The 19,613-nt window shown below is 41.8% G+C and overlaps 1 long non-coding RNA gene across 2 annotated transcripts in view; it reads left to right on the top strand.

Annotated features, from left to right (window-relative positions):
- Positions 1-488: 488 nt before the first annotated feature.
- LOC150045708 (uncharacterized) overlaps positions 489-19,613 on the top strand; it is a 61,214-nt gene continuing 42,089 nt past the window's right edge. The window contains exons 1-2 of one of the 2 annotated variants that reach the window (XR_016532827.1): positions 489-551; positions 12,994-13,107. This is a non-coding gene — a long non-coding RNA (uncharacterized LOC150045708). Of the gene's footprint in view, positions 552-12,620; positions 12,707-12,993; positions 13,108-19,613 lie in introns of those variants that run through there. The other variant, XR_016532826.1, reaches the window with a different exon arrangement.

The following is a 19,613-nucleotide window of genomic DNA, read 5'->3' as shown; positions in this document are numbered from 1 at the left end:
CTTGGCAACTGGTATCTCTTGTGACATGCTAGGTACACAGGATCACACACCAATTAAAAGTCACATGGAGTCACGTAGCAGAGGGCTTAGAGTTGCTGCAAAAGCTGAGAAACACAAAGGGAGCAGTGCTTCAAGGGGAGAAAGGACATGAAGAATTCATGTCTTATGAAACATAAAGACCTTGGCTCAAATCCTCAAATCTGCTTTTGCTTTCAAATCTCTTATCATTGCCTCCTCTTTAAAAAAAAAAACTGTCACAAGCTTTAACCTCATACTTCAAGTTTACCATCTTTCAGAAAGCCCATGGTGCCTCTTCCACCAAATCTTAGCACCTACTCACTCAGCGGTGCTCTAAAGATCCAGGACATTTTATGCCTCCTCTCCAGTGCTACATGATATTCATGACATCATAAATATTGAAGGGATACATGAATGAATGAGCCTATAATGCTAGTCATAGAAGACATTCAAGAGTCAAATACCAGTCACAGCCTTGGGCAGGAGGTAGCCTCCAGATGAAGTTTAGAAACATGCCTGGGTACCTCTGAAAGGTAAAGACAGCCATGTAGGGCCAAAAAAAAATCTTTTCTATAGAAAAGCACTTCCCAGACTTGGTCACTGTGGCTTCTGGTCTAAAGCAGAATTGACCCAGTGATGCTCACATTCCTGAATTTCTCTAAGGCAGCAGGGCTGCTCTCACCTTGGTCCATGGTGCAGAGGGGCGCGGAGTTGACCTGAAGGGGAGGCATTCCTCCTGGTTAGGGTAGGTTCAGCAGTATGTGAAGCCAATTGTAAGCAGTTGTACTGAGGATGTGGAGAAGGAGGGAGGGAGAGGGGGGTAAAGAAAGCTGATGACTTCCTGTCCTCTAGATAAACCTCAAGCCTACTCTTTCAACTCAAAAGACTATCGAGTAAACATCTGTCTGCCAGTCTGTATATTGTTTCCGTTATGCTCAGACGCTGAGCCTTCTGACACCCATTTCTTTACACATGCACACATGGAAACACACACACACACACACACACACACACACACGCACACACACTGCACTCTCATGCACACTCTACTTTAGGCCCTGCCACAAATAGTAGAAGTTCATCTTTTACCAGGCAATTGCTCAGATCAGCCAGTGCCCTGAAACGGGCCCTCCTTCCTGTGTACCCACTCCACCATCACTGGCTTTTGACAACCAGGAAGATATTTTTCAAACCACTTTGTGTTTTTACAGAGCAAAGCAGGGGGAAAAAATGCTGCTGTCATTGTTCATTGTGCTGTGCCTTCCCCCTATTAGCTCTGCTAAGATGCACCCAAAGAAAAGAAGATACAATTGCATACAATTAGCAATGGAAATTATTAATAGGAGCAAGAGATTCAATCCATTCTACAAGCAATTCTGTAGTGATTTTAGTAATTGATAGTAATTAGACACTAATTAATTCATTTCCTAACTAATGTATTTACTTTATTTATGGGTGTTCACTTTAATTACACTTGCTTGCATTCCTTGGGTTAAGTAATACAAATTTGCTCTCTTTTCTGAAAATGTTTATTCGGGTTTCTTTAAGTTATTCTCTGAGCTCCTGTGGGAACAAAGACTAATGGCTTTAAATCGCAGTTGAGCACATCAATTTCTCACTTTAGAACATGAGGCTGATGGAAGGTAAGACTTGTTGTAGCCTTTTCCAGTTCAATCGTGCTTTCTTACCCCCAATTTTTGGTCCTGTTACCTGTCAAATCTTCAGTTCACCTCAGAGAAGGTCAGAATCTTGGCTATGGGAAAAACTTCCAATGAACCTGGGATGTCAGAAAAGGAAAATCCCATCCTTGGGCCTCCATTAAGAATGAATAACATGATTCTAGGGACTCTGTTCTTTGGAAGGAGTGGCTGTTAACTGTTTTAGTGAGACTCTTGGGAATGAAGGTGAAATGAAAGGCCAGCTGCTTCATCATTCCATTGATACTCGTTTCTCTCTGTCAGTGAGCCTCTGGGTCTGTCTTCAGACACTGCCCTAGAAGGGCATTCTCATCAGGCATTTTTGTCTAAGCAGCTGCAACTCCAAAAGTCTTTCCTGTTCAGAACCTAAATCTTTCCCTCTGAGAACATCTTTCTATCCAGAATGACTTGCCCATAAGACTACAGAATGCAAGTCTTTTGCCCATTGGTCAGTTGCACTTGGCAATTAACAGGGTGGTGCCACACACACACAAACACCATTACATTGTTCTGGAATTGTTACCATAAGTTGTTCTGTACTGAACAATGTATAAAGAGAAGCTCAGGGAGATGATCTGAAAATTATGGCCAGGCACCAGCTCTACAGAAAGAATTTCTCAGTCTGGTTCATTATGCCTCTCTTTATTTTTAAATCTTAGGATAGCTAATTAACAAAGACAGACCATATCCAAGGGAGATAAAATGATGATTTGACATGTATATATATTGTGTAATGGTTATTACCATCAAATTAATTAACACCTCATTGCCTATGCTCTATATTAGATCCGTGGGACCTTTTGATTTTATAACTGAAAGTTCTTACTCATTGAGCCACAGTTGCCCATCCCATCATGTCTCAATCCATAGCTACCACCATTTTTCTCTTTGCTTCTTTAAACTTGGTTTTTATTATCTTGGCTTCCACATAAGCAAGATTATATAATCTTGTCTTTCGGTGTCTATATTATTTAATTTAGCACAGCATCCTGCCAATTCCTCAGTGTCACAAATGACAGGATTTTCTTCTTTAGAATGTCAGAATAATACCTTCCTGTTGATATGTACCACAATTTCTTTACCCATTCATCTGCAGATGGACATTTAGATTGTTTACAAATCTGGGGTGCTGTGAATAATACAGCAATAAACTTGAGGTGCTGATTCTTCTTTGAGCTATTGATTTTATTTCCTTTGTAGATATACCCAAAAGGAAGCATCACTCTATCATATGGTAACTCTATTTTTAATTACTTTTTAATGTATGTCCATATTGTTTTCCTAGATGACTACAGTAATTTATATTCCTACTAGTACCAACAATGTATAAGGGCTTCATTTTCTCCATATTCTTGTCTAATCTTATCTCTTCTCTTTGATTAAACTTTCCTAAAAGAATATTGTGGCCTGAATCAGCATTTCCCTGGACATGTTAAGCTCCTTTACATACAAACCAGGCTTGACTATCACCACCACCCCACCATTTACTCAGGAGCAAAATTTGTGAAAATTCAACAACACTTAACAAATATACCCGTTTAGAACAGAAGGCAATCATTCACTAAATAAATGGTTTGGTTAACAATGTCTTTCCTCCTGCGTTCTGAGAAAAGGAGAATAAGATTTGAGAGCAATGCCTGGAAAAAGAAAGAAAAAGACACTTAGAAAGGGACCATATTCTGAGAAATCCTGAGACTAATGTTCATAAGACAATGATAAAAGAAATCTCCTAGATACTCGATTCTCACACTTCAAGTACCTCCTGATAATGCAATGTCAAAAGAGTCTTATTTTTTTTTTCACCATGGAGCAATAGGAGGTCTAATTGGTCTGGCAGAATGAAAGGTTGAGGTCTTGCTGCAGATTTATCTCTCATTCACTGACCTTGTAGCAAAAGCAGGGGGAAGGGCTGGGCCTCTACAATGGAAAGGAGGAAAGGACAAGGAAAAGTTGAGAGGCATTCGCTTGGAGCTGTCTAGCCAGGGAGGTACTGAATTAGAACTTACCTAGAGACAACTTGTAGAAGCTACTACCTCATTTCTGACAACTCACCTTTCCAATCATTATAGGTTCATTACTGGCTTTGAGTTACTGTAAGAATTATGTTGGGAGATGGGACAGGCCATAGTCATGGGAGAAAGCCCTAAGTGGAGCCTAGAGGGCATGGTAATCTAGAAACACAAAGAAGGCTAGCAAAAATGGCCCTCCATTTCTCTTCCCTCACTTATAGGAGTCTCGTCTCCTGTGAGAAGATAGCTAACCTTCGATGTCCAACGATGTCTGGTCTCTAAATCTCTTTTTGTTTATAAAGCAACTCCTGCATGGTTGTATTTTAAAGCTGCAAAAGAAAGTATCTCACACAATGTAGAAGTTCATGAATCAGTAATAAGGATATGCATGCATGCTTATAAAACTTGTTCATGTGTATCTGTATGCGTGTACCATCTATACATGCACAAATATGTGTAGTTTGCCTTCATCAGCATGCAGAACAAGATTTGCATCCATTAATCAGTTCAGGATTCAGAAATGTCGCTTCTGATTAAAAAAAAAAAAAAAGAATCCCATTGCTAGTAAACCTGCTGTTAAAGACTGTACCTGTCACATATGTTGGAAAGAAAAACCTGTTTTCTACATACACACGCACACACACACACACACACACACACACACACACACACACACACACAATGTAATTCTGGCATACCACAAGGGGAATCAGCTGAGAATTCTTGAAAAGGTCCCTGAGGAATTGAGGACCAAGGTTCTTTGAATCTAGTTTTTCTTTGAACTGGAATGAGATTTCACAAGCAGAATGTTTAACATGTTGTTTTGTAATTAAGGACAGGGGAGATACAAGACTTCTTCAGTTACTGAGGAGTGGAAGCCCAGAGGTTGCTAAATGGGAAACTACCACGATGGGAATAAAGTACACGTGACCCCTAGATAAGCCATATCATCTCACGCTCCTCCCATATCATATAGTCCTGAGGCATGGTACATGCATATTGACTGAAGTCTCATCAGTGAGACGTAGTTTTGAGAGAACAATGTTAACTATATTTTTAGAAAATGAATCTGGAAGAAAATGAAATGGAATGGAATAGGATATTATTGAGAGTTGGAAATGAACTTTTCAACTTGTGGGGAGGAAAGTTGGGGAGGTAGAAAGGGTGAAAATGAGAAAGGGGACAACACTGTTCAAAATAAAATGCACTCTAGGCTGGGAGTTTGGCCTAGTGGTAGAGTGCTTGCCTAGCATGCATGAAGACCGGGGTTCGATTCCTAGGTTCCACATACATAGCAAAAAGCCGGAAGTGTTGCTGTGGCTCAAGTGGTAGAGCCCTAGCCTTGAGAAAATCCAGGGACAGTGCTCAGTCCCTGAGCTCATGATCAGGACTGGCAAAAAAAAAAGAATGTACTCATGACTTTACCTATGTAACTGTAACTCTCCTGTAATTCATCTTTACAAGAAAAATTTAAAACATAAAAAAAAAATGTAAGCCAGATGCCAGTGGCTCATACCTGTAATCTTAGACACTCAGGAGGCTGAAACCTGAGGATTGTGGTTCAAAGACAGTCCATGAGATTCTTATCTCCAATTATCCACCAGAAAACCTGGTGTGGTGCTGTGGCTCACATGGTAGAGCACTAACCTGGAGCTGAAGAGTTCAGGAACAGTGTTCAGGCCCAGAGTTCAAGTCCCTTAACCTACCAAAAATAAGTAAAAATAATATATATTAAAAAGTAAAAAAAGAAGTGAAACAATTTATATTAAAAAGAGCGTTGTTTTATTATCCTATTTGTTGTTAATGATTATCCACTGGCTCAATGTCTTGTTCTAAAACAGATTCTCTTCACCTTCAATGTCACTTGGGTATTTGACTCATTTTAGGTAAGGTCATTCCAGATTCAGGAAAACACACAGGAAACAGTCTTCCTCACTGAAAGGGATTCATTCCTATGGAACACTGAGTGCCATCAGTACGGATGCTGGGGCAAGCTAAAAATTCTGACCAGAGTTCTGTTCAAAGTAAATTTCATTTCATAATCTGTTTTTTTTTTTTTTTTGCCAGTCCTGGGCTTGAGCTCAGGGCCTGAGCACTGTCCTTGGACTTTCTCAAGGTTAGAGCTCTACAACTTGAGCCTCAGCACCACTTCCAGCTTTTTTCTATGTATGTGGTACCAAGGAATCAAACCCGGGTCTTCGTGCATGCTAGGCAAGCACTTTAACCACTAGGCCAAACTCATGGCCCTCATTTCATAATCTCATTACTGCAAGGTTCTCATTGACATGAGAGAGAACTGTGGCAAAAAAAAATGACCTAGTAAGTCTATGCCTAATAAAAAGCTAGAGGCCTGAGAAAAGCAAAATTAGCCCAGAATATCGCACAGAATTGAATCAAGGTACTGACTCTGGCTTAAGGGTTTTGACAACTTGATATATCCATCCAGAAAATATTCAGTTCCATATCCATCTGTTGACCTATGATGATTCTGCTTAACGCCAACTCCTGATAAACGTCAACCCATTTGTTTTCTAGAACTCATTCTTTTCCAGATATTGCATGTACTCTATGTATGTCTGTGTGCCTGCCTTAAGTGTACTGCTACCCATGTTATTATACCACCCATATATACAAAAGCCAGCTATTTAGTCAGTTCTCACACACATGACTCTTCGACCTTTCTTTCACATGATTATTCATCCTTCTCTCCTTGGTTGCCTGTTTTCTTCCACCCATGTGAAACTGAATGCACATTTAATGCAGACCTGTGTGCACCTGAATCTAAATTGTGTGTATATATTCATACTAACTAGGAAGAACACACAGATCTGTTCCTCTCTATATATATCTTCTTTTTCTTCTTCTTCTTCTTCTTCTTCTTCTTCTTCTTCTTCTTCTTCTTCTTCTTCTTCTTCTTCTTCTTCTCCTCCTCCTCCTCCTCCTCCTCCTCCTTCTCCTTCCTGAATGTACCACCACTCTCCTTTAGTCTTTTCTCAGTGTGGTGTACCCTAGTAAGGCATCCACTTAGAAGACACTGACTAGCTCTCTATAAATTATAGTAATCACAGTTAGCTACAATCCTCTAATCACTCCTAAGTGTTACAGCCTAGGATTCACTGAATGGATGACTCCCACTAAATGTTTCTACCAGTGTTTAAACTTGATACATCTTGGGCTGGGGATATAACTTAGTAGTAGTAGGTTGTTTTCCCATCATGGATAAAGCCCTAGGTAAATCCCTACCAACACACATGAGCGCGCGTGCACACACACACACACACACACACACACACACATTGTAGTATTGGCTCTATGATACTTGCTTCTGCCTCTTCCACCACCCGAATGACATAACCATCACTTTTTCATTGCTGTGACAACATGCCTGAGAAAAACAACTTGAGAAGAAGAAACGTTTCTATTGGCTCACCCTTTCAGGAGCTTTATTCCACTGTGATGTGGCCCTGTTTTGTTGCATTGGTAATGAGAGAGCATACTATGGTGGGGGCACATGACAAAGAAGGCTGCTCACCTCGGGGTAGCCAGAAAGCAAAGATAGAGAGGGGCAAGAGCCAGGGTCTCAGTGTGGCCTTTGAGAACAATCCTCAGTGACCTAATTTTCTACCACTAGGATCCAACTGCCAGGCTCCCCCATTCCCAATAGTGTCACAACATGATGATTAAACCTTCAGCACATGAGCCTTCGGGAGACATTCAAAATCCAAACCTTAACAGTTATTGTCCATCTTGGGATGGCTGTAACATCCTCTTTATTGCTTATGATGCTCTGTGCCTTCCACATAGATAATTTACCTTGTAACTCCCCACCAGTGAAATCAGCCCAAAGCACTAATCTAAGCATCTGACTTACCTATCTCAGAAAGAATTTGTGTCTCCTGCTTCACTAAGTGCAAGTAGAGAAGTTCTTCATCTTGCAATCACAGATTCTTGAAACCTAGTAGAAGCTGTGCACTTCCCTCATTCTACCCCTGTTCTGGGCCTGGGCACATTAGCCACAGGACTTTCCATATCTGCTGCCCACCACCCACCTGCATGTGTAGCCTTGGGCCCTCATCTACTTCCATAGGTGCAAATCTCTCATGTCATCTGCTTCTAGAAGCCAGCTCTGGTCTCCAATAGAAAGTAATGTCCCATTCCTCTGATCTCATGTTTAGCTGTTTATTCACTGGTTTGGATTTCAGTTGCATGGCTGCATCTCCTTTAGGAACCTGTAATGTGCTTAGGAGCAAAGCCTATATCTTTATAACTTACATAATATTTAGCCCTGTCCTTTCAACCAGTGACTACTTAATAGGCACTGAATTAATGGGTATGTGTTAATATGTGATTCTGTGTGTACAAACACCTCTATAAAGGCTCATACCTGCTCACTAAATGTGCAGCCATTCGTAGTAACAAAAATGGGAATCAATCACTATATAAGTCAGTCACCTACCCACACATTTACCATGTGCTCACTGTGAGAACTGTGCATTTGTAATTACATGCTCATGTGCACTCAGGCTGAAAAAGACAGGAAACTCATTCTTTGAACAAGTAGCATCTCTCTTTCCTTCTCTCCTTCTTCCTTCATTCCCCCACTCTCATTTTCTCTTTCCCAAGACTCCAGGTCATCTGAAGACTACACACCTGTAACAAAGGGAAGGAAAACACTGGTGTCACTCTGTAAATACCAGGACAGATTTAGAAGCTTCTGGGTGTGGAAGAAATCCACATGCATTTGGACAGATATGAGTAAGAACAATCCAGGCAGCCATCCAGGCTTCCATGGATGGAATAAAGAAATCTAACCCACAGATGTGCACATAAGGAGGAAAACTACACTGCAGATAATCCTAGAATGGCTTATGCAGAAAACAGCCTTCCAACCATGCCACAACCAAAATTGATTTGGCTGACATGTGTGTGTGTATGTGTATGTGTGTGTGTGTGTGTGTGTGTGTGTGTGTGTGTGTGTATGTGTGTGTGTGTGTCTGTCTGTCTGTCTGTCTTGTCTGTCTCTGTGTGTGTATGTATGCCTGTTTGTGTACCCACATGGGGAAAGGAAGAACAGGGGGATGGATGAATGAATGAATGAATGAATGAATGAATGAATGAATGAATGAATTTAAGACACCCTGCTAAATGTACTCAGGGATAAAATCCAAGGCATCTGCTTCTAAGAGATAAACAGAAAGCTCTACTTCTCAAAGGCATGGCCAGTGGCTAAACACCATGTTAATCTTCTCTGCACTGAGTTCCAAGCACCACAGTAAATGTGTATCCAAAAAAAAAGTGAGGTGCGGGGGAGGGGAATGGAGGCCAAGAGGAGAGAATCTCACTAAAGGCAATAATGTGAATTCAAATACTCTTCGCAGTCTGGATGAAAGCAACCAAAATTGATGTTGTTTCAAAAAAAAAAAGGATATAGGAGCAAGAGCAGAGAAATAGATTAATTTAGCTGGGTAGATGAAGACTCTGGCTAAGCGGGTGGGGCTGGGACAGCTGCCAATGAACACGGAGATGCCACACATTTCTCTAGTCTGCCAGCCTCTCCTGTCACAAAGGATAGGAAAGCCATCCATTGTGACATTTGATCTTCCAAGCTCCCCCAGTGAGTTAAGCAGCAGAGAACCTATTATTCCATCTCCACAGAAGAAGTTAACTGGGGCCCTGAGAGACCTTCAGACTGGCATTCATCTCCAAAATTCAAATCCAAGGCTCTGAGCCAGGGTTTCCCAGGCCTGAGGGTAAACATCAGCTGGGGAATGTATTGAAATTCAGATTCCAGCTCTGTAAATGTAGGCGTGGGCCTGAGCTTCTGCATTTGACTTAGTTCCCAGAGAAACACAACACATCGGATCTGAGATCAGAGAGCTATGAGTACTGTATCTACAGTTGCTCAGTTTAAAAGACATGTTTCTGAGCCAGTGGTGGTGGCCCAAGCCTATAATCCTAGCTACTGTAGCATCTGAGGACTGTGGTTCAAAGCTAGCCTGGGCAGGAAAGTTTGTGAGATTCTTATACCCAATTAACTACAAAAAGCTAAAAATGCAACTGTGGCTCAAAGTGGTAGGTTACTAGCCTTGAACACGAAAGCTCAGGGATAGCAATGTCCAGACTCTGAGTTCCAGCCCCAGGACTGACAAAAAATTAAAAAATAAGAACGAAAAGACTTGTCTCTGCAAAAGACAAATTGTAAGTCTTTCCTTTCCTTTCCTTTCCTTTCCTTTCCTTTCCTTTCCTTTCCTTTTCTTTCCTTTCTTGCCCTGTCCTTTCCTTTCCTCTCTTTTCCTGCAATACAGAGATTTGAAATCAGGGCCTTGCAATTATTAGGCAAAACTCTTGCCACTTAAGCCATGATTCTATTTCTTTTTTTTTTTTATTTGGTCTTGGGGCTTGAACTCAGACGCTATCCCTGAGTGCTTCTGCTCAAGACTATGGCTCTACCACTTTGAGCCATCGCACTGCTTCTGGTTTTCTGGTGATCAGTTGGAGCTAAGAGTCTCACAGGCTTTTCTGCCTGGGCTGGCTTTGAACTACAATGCTCAGATCTTAACCTCCTGAATAGTAAGGACTGCAGGCATGAGCCACTGGCCCCTGGAAATCCCAGTCCTTTTTGCTTTATTTTTCAAAAGATTCCAGCACTTTTTGCCCAGTGTAGCCTCAGACTCTGATCCTCCTGCATATACTATATTTCCCATGGTTGGATCACAGGCATATGAGCCAACTATGCCTGATTCGTTCTTTAAGTTAAGATCACCCTATTTTGCCTAGGGAGGCTATGAATCAAAATTCTCTTTGTCGCCACTTCCCAAGTAAAGAAGATGCTGCTTAAAGTATCAAAATTCTAGACTGGATATCACAAACAGATTCCAGCTAGAATAGTTTCAATCCCCAGACATATGGTAAGATTGAAAAGATACCACCCTATGCCCATTCAGTGTCTCTAGACAGGGTCCAACCCCCCTCCAGTTGTGCGTTTCTACAACTATGCTAAGTCAGGTTACATGCTTTCCTGGGTCCAACTACACCCCTAATGAAGGAGTCCAAAGAAGACTACTTATTTGGAGTTACTTGGCTCCAGTAAAACCCTGACCTCAGAAGGTTCTGGAAAATTAAGACTCCAAATTAAACTATAAAAAAAAATGAACTAGGACAACTTGATTTCTTTTTTTCCTTCATCTTCTTCCCAAGCACCAGAGCCCGGGCATATATTATTTCTCCAAGCTTTGCTGGAACAAAGAGATGCACACAGAGAAATGAGCTTCTCACCCAGCGTTTTAGAAAAATGAAGACTGGATCCTGGAGGATTTCATACTGCAGTATTTAGAATACAATGAAGGGGGCCAGTTCCCATGTTCTCCCTCATAGATCATACCCCACACCATCATTCTATTATTTCTAGTTGATATCTATGGGTTTGATAATCCATAATTGCTTCTAAAACATTCACAAACTCTACACGTTTCTGGAAGGCCTGTTCAGCACTTTGTCCTCTAATCACTTTCACAAAAAAAAAAAGAAGGAATTTATATATTGCACTCCTGTAACAACCCCAGCTCACACAAAGCATACCTGGGGACAAGAAAGCTCCTTAGCTAGGTAGCAGAGGCTCACACCTACCTGGAATCCTAGCTACTCAGGAGGCTGAAAATCCAGTGGGATCACAGTTCTAAACCAACTACAGGCAGAAAAGTCTGGGAGACCCATTTTCAATTAAATAGCACAGAGTAAAGTGAAGGTAGGGTGTCACCTGTGAGCCAGAAAGCTGAGCAAACACAGTGCTCTGAGTTCAAACTTCTGATACAACAACCACACACACATACACACACAAACACACAACACACACACTCTCACACACACACTAACACCCTAAAGTGGCAATAAGACATCACCAAAGATGATTAATGATTGCCTGCTTTTTTCTGGCTTTGCCAGAAGCCACGCCTGTTTCCCTGTTTGTGCTGGTACCAACAGGAACATGCTCCTCCTGCAGACCTCTCTCAGTGTCCAAAGACATCCTGGTCTGCCCCAATCCTCTGCCAGCTGGACTATGACTGCAAGGCAGCTTCCAATCTGTCTCAAAGGAGGCAGCTTCAGGTCAGGGGGCCTCAGTTTATTGTTCTCAAAGCCGCTCAGCTCCATGCTGCCAGTCCTCTCCATAGGCTTCCCTGCAATGACTTCAATATCTCAATCCTCCATTCCAGGGCCTGCTGGCTCGGCCTCAGAGCCAGCCCCAAATGCCCTTCAGAGACTGAAAACCTCCAGGAAAAAAATTAAATCCTCATCCAAACACCCTTTAATTTTATCCACTTGCTTTAATGAAGGTTCCGCTATTCATGACCTCAGAGGATTCTTGTCTGACAGTTCCGCTGGTAACTAAACCCTGTGCTATCAGCTCCCCCTTTTTTCCAACTCCACCCCTCCCTCCAGGCCCCTGCAGCCTGAAATCTCAAGCATCGCCTCTAATCTTATTTTCTATTTCTGGGCTATATTGCATTAGCACCTTTTTATTTCTCCTGGCATGTTTGACAGTGAGTTCAGGCTAGTGAGAATCATCTCTTTGTGCAGGCAAATGGGGATTGCATCGGTTGTTTTAGAATAATGACTTATAGTTAAAATTACCCCCAGAATGTCATAATTATATGGTTTCAGATCTCTTCTTTGACAAGGTAGACAGACAGTGCTCAAGTGGTCCCTGGAAAATTATATGAGGTAGAGGAGAGAGGTGGGTAAACAGATGTGAACTCAAATGCTACCTTCTCCCAGGAATCATGAGGATGGGGAACAGAGGGAGAAGAGGGTGCCCTACTATTATCAGACGGGAAAGAGCCTCCCCCACACCCTCCTTTTGGCTTACCCCTATACACAGAGATGCCTACACCTGACTGAAAGTCGCATCCAGAGCAGAAGTGGAAACCCACAGCAGTACCACACCGAGCTCCCTCTCAAATCACAAATCCCTGGAAGTCAGTGCAGGTACCTGAATTCACAAATGAAAAACTTCCCTTTGCCCTAACTCATTAAACAGAAAGGTCTCTGCTAGAAGGCGACAGTTATTTGGGAGGGGCGTATCATTAGCGTTAATAATACGAGCTGGGTTAATTTGTGGGTTCTCGATTGCAATTTGTTTTACATTTGTTTTGCACTGGTGGAATAAACATTCTCCTCTGCAAACCAGATCTCACATAGCTGCGGGTAAACCGGGCAATTTGTCAAGTTCTGCCCACTGAACCTTTCCTATCGCCACCCTTTGCTATCTACAGGTAGTGCCAGTGAGGAAGGAACCTGTGCTTGATTCAGCAGCCATCATTCCCTGGAAATGTGAAGCTTTGATACCCTGGGGAACAGCAAGCTTTGGAATGCTGATTCCTGCCGAGGTAGGTCAGAGAAGAAGATCCCACCACCACCAAGGTGTTGGTATTAAAACAAGAGAACAGGCATGCTGGCCAGAAATGCAGTAAAAACAGAACATGGGTTGTGATCAGCAGTCTTGAGGAAAACACAGAGTCATACCCAGGGATCCACTGAGCCCCTTGAGATAGGAATTAGCCCTTAGCGTCAGACCTGGATCTTAATCCAGCTTCCATCATGGTAACCTGCATGTCCCGGAGCCAATGCTTTACAGAGTCCTGAGTCAGTCCCTCTCTGTGACTCAGTTTCCTTGCTTCTGAAATAGCCAGGATGACACAACCAAAAGTTTCTGCAAGAATTGCATCTTAACGCACAGAACAGTACCTGCTGGTGAGAAGGAGAGGGGGGTCTTGCTCCCACTTAGCAAAATTAATAAATCATGTTATTTGTAGAGAGCTCATTTCAAACCTCCTGATCCCCAAACCCCCCAATTAAAACACCCCACCAGGCTCTAGATTGCTATTCTCTTTTGCAGCATTCCAAAATGACATCCTCAGCCATGGGAAAAAGCACGTAATTCCAATATGGAAAGCAGCTGTGCTGTGACTGGCATGAGACAGGGAGTGCCCTTGTCTGCATTATGTATCAGGAAGGTGAATAGGGGTGCTGGAAAGTGAGGGGAAAAACGATTTAAAAAATCATGCTTTCTAATCTGTGTAATTACGGCCCTGAGCCAAGGCACAGAGAGTGAAGGAACCTTGGAGACCGTCTTCTCTTTTGCTCTTTTTGTTTTGCTCTCCATCAGGGAGACCTAAGTCGACCTCCCCCAAGGTTTTAGGAACAAAATTACATTTTTCTTCCCCACAGCAGGGTAGACTCAGTCTGCAGGGAGACGGCTGCCTCAACGCCTCCCTGGACTGCAATTGAGGCTCCAGCAGAATCAAGTGGCAGAGGGCCCTCTATGTAAATGACACTAATTAAGATGGGGATTATTGGGAAAGCAAATCTACTTCCACTCTTTGGTTCAAACCCTCAATGTTCCCCCAGTGACCCTACATGTGCATGTGGGCTTGGGCTGTGGCAGCTGTCTCCTGAAAGAGACACCCCCTAAGATCCCAGAGGTCTGTTATTTCGGTTAATCTGTCACCTGAGAGCCTGACTCAGGTTCCACCTGGCCTCCTATTACAGGCAAGGGGTAGGAATCACCATCTAGGAGAGAGACAAAGAGGCCTTGGGCTCTCATGTAAGGATTCAGAAAGCAGAAATGAAAGGTTTTGCTTAGTTTCCTACCCTGAGTATATGTTGTGGCCATGATCCTACCTACCCACCTTACTTTCTTGTCACAGGAGGAATTACATTACTGAAAGGGACACTTAATAAACAGCTTTATTTTTTGTGGTTCATGGGGCTTGAACTTGACCTGGACACTGTCCCTGAGTTAGCTCAAGGCTACCACGCTACCCTTGAGCCCACTTCCCTTTTTCCAGGTTAATTGGAGATAAGAGTCTCAGGTCCTTGTGCCTGGGCTGGCTTTAAACCTTGATCCTCAGATCTCAGACTCCTAAGTAGCTAGGATGACAGACATGAGATACCAGAGCCTAGCTGTCTTCCTTTTTGTTCCTTTAATTAAAAGGTTTTAGCTGACACAATCAAATTGTACCTGGAGGCCTGTGTCTATTGTTCAATAACCCAGTCAGGGTAAGTATTTCCATCTCTTCAAACAGCAATCATTTCTTTTCGATGGAAATATTCAAACCTCTTTCTTCTAGCTTTTATTTTTGGAAGTATGTAATATACTGCCATTTTCTATAGTCACCCTATTGTGTGACAGCATCCTGGAAATTATTTCTCCTCTATGAGTAGCGAGTACCCAGTGATCCACCTTGCTTCTATCCCTCCCTCTCCATCCTCCCTCACCCAATCTCCATGCAACACTCAGTTTCCATGAGATCAAGTGATGCTTGTTTCTCGGTGCCTAATACAACCACAAGGATAACATCTTTGAGGGGACATTGCTCAGCTCACCCTCTCTCTGAAGCTACCCTGAGGGTTCCAGTCCTCAGCAAGTTCTGCTCCCTCCTCCACACAATCAGCAGCGTTGCCATTGTGATGTCAGTTTTCTTCCTCCTGTATAGGCATAGTCAGAGTTTTAGGACTCTGCTATACACAGCAATTTCTCTGTGTGTGAATGCTTCTGTGGTCCCTGGCCTACATGCTAGTACATGTAATACTCTGCAGTGTTATTTTTGCTGGGTTGCTTAAGCTTTGAGCTCCCTCATTGTTTCAATTGCTGGCTTATTCTCCCGCTTTCATAGTTGCTTCTTTTTGACTCTCAGACTGCAGAAGCTTCTGGAGACTCAGACCACTAGTTCTCTCACAGAATGCCTCTCTTCCATCCACTGTGAAGGTGCTCTTCCAGTGAGATGAAATGATGCCTTTGTCCATCTTTCCACATGCACCAGGAGAAGAAGCAGGACAAAGCTTTCAAGTGTAGATCTTGTAGAAGACTGTCAGGAAAAAAAAAAAAAAAGACACACCTTCAAGTTAGCGATCCTGGGCCATCTGTTTCTGGGACATTGTCTGTCACTCTCTTTAGCTCTCTGATTCTCAACCGTTTCATTTATAAACTGAAAAGTATGGCCCAGGTTCACCCCTACACACCCAGATTTCTTCTCCATTGCCTACCAAGGAGGTGGTTGCACAGTCAGGAATGACACAAAAGAGGGTTTAGGGCTGGCACCTGAGGTTCTACCTATTTAAGAGGCTGAGATCTAAAGGTCACAGTTCAAACTGTGATCAGTCTGCCCAGGTAGATAAGTCTAAGAGACTTATCTACAATTAACCAGCCAAAAACCAGAAGTAGACATGTGGCTCACATGGTAGAGCACGGATCTTAAGAGAAAAAGCCAGGAGGTAAATAATGAAAAGCCCTAAGTTCAAGTCTCAATATCAGTATAAAATAAGCAAATCAGTGATTTTATTCTTTTTGTATAATTGTATTTTATTGTCGGGGTGATGGATAGAGGAGTCACAGTTATGTTCATTAGGTAGTATATTACTTCTTGAACGTTGATACCCCTTCCCATGGTTTTTTTTTCCCATTTTTTCCTCCCTCCACTTTCTCCCAATTATTTTGTTTCTCCCCTTTCCTTCCCTATTTCAAATAAACAAATATAAGTATATTTAATATACTAGGAAGCAAGTTAGATACTAACAACATGAGATTAACCATAGGTGAACAAAAAGAAAAAAGAAATAATGAACTTTTTTTTTAAAGAGGGTTAAGAGTCCAGGTTCATTTCTTATGCAGAGGGCTTTAGTATCCCAGAACTCTCTGTCCCCATTCTCTCCTAACTACAGACAGGGGCAGCGTGAGTCGTGAAAAGTGGTCATATCTAACACTGGTTCCCTTACTAAACTGCGGTATTGCGAAGAAGATAGCCCCTGGCCTGAGCTGCAGAAGGGCCAATCCAACAGATACTACTTTGCATGCACTCCCTTCTTTGTTTAAATATGGTTTCTAGCAGTGCAGAGCACATAACTACTCCTCTCCCTCCATTTCTGCAACACCATTTTGCTCTTTATATACAAGCCAGAGAGAGATACTTGTTAAGCAGAAGGCTTTTTCTCTATCATATTCTCTTGCTTTTAATGGCTTTGAAATAAATTTCATATTTTTATATTGAAAATTGGGCAGGAGGAAGTTGGGGTATGTGGGAGGAGGCATAAAGCCTTTTAGTTTGGCAGCTTGTGTTTGAATCATGGTTTTGCTTCTTTCGGATTGTATGGTTCTAAGGAGGTGACAATTGCTTTAATCCTTAGTTTACTCATTGGTGAGACAGATGGAGGGCATTTCTACCTGTCAGATATGATTGTGATGAAATAATATATGATGTATGTGGCCTCTGGCATATTCTAAGTGCTCAGAAAATGGTAATTTAGGGACAAAAGCAGGAGCCAGAATTGCAGAATTGCATATGAATATTAGATCAGAAACAACCTAAGTTCTCAGTTCTAGCAGGGTGTGTGTGTGTGTGTGTGTGTGTGTGTGTGTGTGTGTGTGTGTGTGTGTGTGTGAGAGAGAGAGAGAGAGAGAGAGAGAGAGAGAGAGAGAGAGAGAGAGAGAGAGAGAGTCTTTAGGACATTTTTTAAATGGAAAAAAAATTCTTAGAAATTACATTTTGTGAGTCAAAATGATGAGGAGTGACATATTGGGGTCTGATGTCAGCTAGGCTGGCTCCAAAGCAGTTGTCCCAGGGTTTCCTGGTGTTTGTTTCTTCTACTCATATAAACTTTCACTTTAAAAAAAATTGTTTTAAATTTTCTTCTATAAGTTGTACAAGGGGATTTCCACTAAATATATAAGTTTAAAAATACAGTGCATCTTGGTCAGTATCACCACTTCAATAGTTCTCTATCTCTCCAAACTCTAACCATTTTCCCTCAAGTTATCTAGTTCCATTTTCACATAGGTATATTGAATATTATGACTGCATTTGCCCACCCTTCCTCTCTTTATTCTCTTTGTCTCCTCCCTTTGACCACCTTTGACAGCAATGGCAGTTTCCTGCCATTTGTTTTATTAAATTATCAGTTATTTATTGAAAGAAGTTATTCCATTTGCAAATCTCCCCCGTGTATACCACACCTTAGTTAATATGTTCATGTCTATGTGCACATAAATCTGTATATTTTCAGATGTGTTTATACATTAGATCCAATTTTCACTTTTTTGTTTTTTAAAATTACAATTTTATTGTTATTATTAAGGGGATGTCATTATTAAGGAAATATACAGAGTGGTAACCATTTAATAAATCAGGTAATGAGTATATTTATTCCTTGTTTTGCCAATCCTGAGGCTTGAATTCAGGGCCTTAGCACTCTCCTTAGGCTTTTTTCTCAAGGCTAGAGCTCCACCACTTGAATTATAGTATCACTTCCAGCTTTTATTTTTCTATGTTTGTGGTACCGGGGAATCAAACTCAGGTCTTTATGCATGTTTGGCAAGCACTCTTACTACTAGGCCAAACTCTGATGAATATATTACTTTTTGAAAAGTGTCACCCCTTCCTTTACTTATAAAAAATAACTTTCACATTTGAGAGAAAGCATGTGCCTGTGTGCCCTTTGTGCCTGACTTGTTTCATGTAATATAAAGATTTCCAGGCCTATCTGTTTTCCTGAAGATGGCATAATATTATTCTTTCTGATGGATGAGTAAAATTTCATTGTGTGTGTGTGTGTATGTGTGTGTGTGTATGACATTTTCTTGACCCATTCATCCATTGAAAGGTATCTGGGTTATTTCCATATCTTGGCTTTGGTAAATCGTGCAGCAAGAAATATGGATATGCAAGCTAGATATTCTTGTGAAGGCCCTATACCTCCTCCAGTTGGTCAAAGGAGACTTTGCTTTCCCTCTGTCAACAATGTATCATCTTCTCTCCTCCCTCTTTCATTTAAGAGCAGGCCTTTCCCTTGCCTCTTGCCAGTCTCTGCCATATTGGCAGGCCCTTACCCTGCCTCTTGCCAGGCCCTCCCAAATATCAGCTCCAGCTTTCCATGTTATATAACAGTAGAATACGGTCTGCATTTTTGGCATGTCCAAGCTGGGTCATGACGCACACGTGAGATGGCAATTTCTTTCCTGTTGTTCTGTTGAATACATTTTTAAAGAAGATTCCCTTGGCTGCCACTGCTTCACTTTTCTTTGTGGTTAGATGCAGTGACTAGACTCTTGCTCATCCTTACAAGTCAATTTTGCTTTAGTGACAATTTTACTTGCTCTGAAGCTTATCAGGAACAGGGTTCATGCACTCCAGGTCTCAGATTACCACTTTCAGTGGGCTGAGGCAGCTGTTCTATAGGCAGTTTCACCTGTTTTAAATCTCATCAAAGTAATGTGAATATGCAAAATGATTTGTGATGCAGAAAACTGGAACCAACAGTGAAAGAAACTGCACTTAGGATTATAAATCACTTCCCCATCAGCCTCACAGCTTTCTGTGGGATTGAGTTCTCTTGTTCTGCAAGCAATGAAACCTCGCATAACTTCTGTTCTCTGGGAGAAATGTTCATAAGAACATGGTTATGTCTGGCAAGATGGAATTAAAGGGGATTAAAGTGAACCAGAGAACACAATGGAAGGAATGAGGTAGAGCAGATGTTAAAGAAAAAGTCCTAAAAGATCTATAGCCAAGGCTTTCAATATTTGCAGAGACAGGAATGGGGAATTCTGGAAGAGCTGCTCCCTGTCTTACCAAGAAAAAGAGCTTTTGCAAGGTGGCTTACTCTTTTGTAATCCAAGCAACACAGGTTTCTGCAATCTTGAAGATAACCATCTGAAGCTCGCACAAAAAGAAAAGTCAGACAGACTCGATCTTCTGCATAACCAGAGAGAAGTCAAACTTATTCAAGTGGTTGAGGGACAGCCAAAGAATCAAGCAGAGCAAAGCATCCTGATAAACACACACTAAACACACACACACACACACACACACACACACACACACACTATTTCAATGTATCA

Source organism: Megascapheus bottae, chromosome 27 (assembly GCF_031878675.1).
Source record: "Megascapheus bottae isolate mThoBot1 chromosome 27, mThoBot2.hap1, whole genome shotgun sequence".
In the NCBI taxonomy this organism is placed as follows: Eukaryota; Metazoa; Chordata; class Mammalia; order Rodentia; family Geomyidae; genus Megascapheus; species Megascapheus bottae.
This window is presented reverse-complemented; position numbering and strand designations above follow the sequence as displayed.